We start from the raw sequence: 3,579 nt of genomic DNA, 5'->3' as shown, positions 1-3,579 counted from the left end.
CAGTAGAGTTCAGCAGAACTGAGTAGAGTTTGGCAGATTTTAGTAGCGTTCGGCAGAGTTGAGTGGCGTTCAGAAGATGTTGGTAGAGCTGGGTAGAGCTGAATAGAGTTGAGTAGCATTCAGTAGAGTTCATTAGAGCTGAGTAGAGTTTAGTAGAGCTGAGTAGAGTTCATCAGAGTTGAGTAGCATTCAGCAGAGTTCATTAGAGCTGAGTAGAGTTTAGTAGAGCTGAGTAGAGTTCATCAGAGTTGTGTAGAGTTCATCAGAGCTGAGTAGAGTACATTAGAGTTGAGTAGAGTTCATCAGAGCTGAGTAGAGTACATTAGAGCTGAGTAGAGTTCATCAGAGCTGAGTAGCATTCAGTAGAGTTCATTAGAGCTGAGTAGAGTTGAATAGACTTCATCAGAGCTGAGTAGAGTTTAGTAGAGCTGAGTAGAGTTCATTAGAGCTGAGTAGCATTCAATAGAGTTTAGGAGAGTTTAATAGAGCTGAGTAGAGTTTAGTAGAATTGAGTAGAGTTGAGTAACATTTAGCAGAATTGAGTAGAGCTGAGTAACATTCAGCAGAATTGAGTAGAGCTGAGTAGAGTTTAGTAGAGCTGAGTAGAGTTTAGTAGAATTGAGTAGAGTTTAGTAGAGATTAGTAGAACTGAGTAGAGTTTAGTAGAGCTGAGTAGAGTTTAGTAGAGCTGAGTAGAGTTTAGTAGAGCTGAGTAACATTCAGCAGAATTGAGTAGAGCTGAGTAGAGTTTAGTAGAGCTGAGTAGAGTTTAGTAGAATTGAGTAAAGCTGAGTAGAGTTTAGTAGAGCTGAGTAGAGTTTAGTAGAGATTAGTAGAGTTTAGTAGAGATTAGTAGAACTGAGTAGAGTTTAGTAGAGATTAGTAGAACTGAGTAGAGTTGAGTAACAGTCAGCAGAATTGAGTAGAGTAGAGGGAAGGAGTCAGAAGGCGGTCAGTGTTCCAGATCGAGAGGGTGGAGGAATGTGTGAGCTGAACCCTGCATGTTCCAGCTGTGCTGTTTGGCCTGAGATGATCAGTGTGACTTTCCCACATGTGCAGTGTCACACATCTGTTCGTCCATCACACAGAGAGAAGGAGACGATGACTGAGCCATTAGTTCACCAGATTAGGAATAACAATTATGTTGAAATGTGACTAAGCTGCTCGGTTTCTCTCTCTCTCTCCCTCCCTCCCTCCCTCTCTCTCTCGCTCTCTCTGTATCGCTCTCTCAGTATCGCTCTTTCTGTCTGTGTCCCTCTCTGTTTTTCTTTGTCTCTCTTTATTTCTCTTTTTCTATTCCTTCCTTCCTTCCTTCCTTCCTATCTTCCAGTATGCCTATATTCCTATCTTCCTATCTTCCTCCCTTCCTTCCTTCCTCCCTCCCTCCCTTCCTTCCTATCTTCCTCCCTTCCTTCCTTCCTTCCTTCCTTCCTTCCTTCCTTCCTTCCTTCCTTCCTTCCTTCCTTCCTTCCTTCCTTCCTATTTCCCTCCCTAACCCAAATCCCAACAGCATTACCAGAACAAGTTCAGGTCTGGGGAGTAAAAGTAAAATCAGGAGCACAAAACATTTCTCAGGAAAATGACATCCAATAAAAAGATCCCAGAGTCGATAAATCTTCGTCCGCTTTCAGCTCTCCGCTCACAATCATGTCTGTTTTTTCCATCTGTAAGAAAACGACAGTAACAAAGTTATAAAAATGCCTTTAACAGTCAGGAGAATTGGGGAAATCGAGCTAAAACAAAACACATGCTTTCTTTAGCTCCGATTCGCACTAGTTTCTGCTCCGATGATGGAAACTCGGTCCTACAGTCTGAACCTTGTACTGGGTTCATTTTGGTTATGAGCTTTGCCAAGAGAGTCTTTATCAACCTAAATATTTACAGAGCTTCTCTGTCCATGAGGCTGAAATACACCACTTATGACATTGTTCCAATTTGGTCCATTTTGTTATACGGTATATTTTCCGGCTCTTTAAAATCGTCTTTAAAGTGAGCATTGAACATCGTATTTTTTTTCCCTCTCCAACAGAACGCCTCTGTTTCTAATCATAGGCCTTGTGTTTCCGATTTAATCGGCATTCCCGCTGTAAAACGTTGTCATTATTTAATCGAGTCCATGTGAGCTATTCAGCATTGTGCTCAGAGATATGGCTCTGTTCCAATCCCGTTATTATTCTCCCCTCATTGACTTTCCTACTCAGGGGATTCCCTGTCATCTTCATTAATAATTAATTTTAATTAACATAAACGTAATCAATCAGCCGTGGGTTTTTTTAAGCTATTTGTTTTTATCAGGTTAGCACCGGAGCTGTGACGCTAACATTGCTACGTCAGTCTCACCCTCTCTTTGTTGTTGTGACTAAATGCGCTATACAATAATCTACATACTGGAAATACGATCCCGAGATGACGAAGCTAAAGTTTTAAGTTAAGTCGGTGTTTTCAGTGGCTTTTAATGTTTATAAGTAGGGATTTATAAGGAGCATCTTCACCTCAAACGTAGCACTAGTTTAAAAGTTTTATTTTTATTTTGTTGAGTTTGTTGCCAATTTGGAAAGTTTTGGAAAGTCTGCCATCTTGTAGAGTCTTGTTTTGTTGAGCGGCCATCTTGGAGGCATCGTGTACGATTTTCATGAGTCGAATTAAATTCCAACGGCTTCATACTATGCTTCACGACTGCGTTTGTTTTTCCATCTCACGCTTTATTCGATCTCTGTTTAAATGTAATCCTCCTCAGACAGATTTATTGGATGGAAAACATCCGTCTGCAGCTCCGGTGTGACACCAAACTGCCGTCGTCTACACTTTAGCCCCTGCTACCACGATACGGGGCCAGTTCACCGAAGGGGAAAGGACGGCGGATGTGACAGACAAATGTCTGATTCTGGTAGGAGGTTATTTTAACTTAAGGCTGATATTTGTATCTAGGTGAACGTTAACCTATGAAAAGACAAGTGGAACCAAGTCTACAACCAGAGCCGATCCTGTACCTCCCAGGGGCCCTAAGCAAAATTCTGCTAAGGGGCCCTCCCACATGACCTGTGAGCCATGTAAACCATCTGCCACACATTCACACTCGCACTGGCAGCACTGGACAGCTAATTTAGCTAGTCAGATAGAGACTAGAGACAGAATCACATCAACTTAACTTTACCGTTATTTGCTCTCACTGACATCAAACTTGAATAGAACACAATTTTACCTGATTGCTGTTCTCGCATTTCACTCTCATTTTGTTTCTTTTTTTTCTCTTTTCATGGCCAGATGGATAGCTCCGCTTCATATTGTCATCTACACAGTAAACATTAAACACGTGCCGTAAAATGAGGCAGGGAGAGGCGGGGCCTTGCGTAATTTGCGGGGCCCTACGCGACTCGCGTAGTGAGCAGCGTATAGGACCGATCGGCTCTGCATATGACCTCATTTTGTTTCTAAATCTGCTGTTGATTTTCCAGCAGTGTTACACTTTACTGTTTCATCACTGTTATTTTCTTCACTGTCGCTTCTTGCATGCAAATCTAACCTAATTTTATTCATTTGTTACGTCCACACTTTATATATAATTTCTCAACTGCTTAA

Source organism: Tachysurus fulvidraco, chromosome 24, assembly GCF_022655615.1.
Source record: "Tachysurus fulvidraco isolate hzauxx_2018 chromosome 24, HZAU_PFXX_2.0, whole genome shotgun sequence".
In the NCBI taxonomy this organism is placed as follows: Eukaryota; Metazoa; Chordata; class Actinopteri; order Siluriformes; family Bagridae; genus Tachysurus; species Tachysurus fulvidraco.
The sequence above is the reverse complement of the archived record's forward strand: the minus strand, read 5'-3'. Positions refer to the sequence as shown.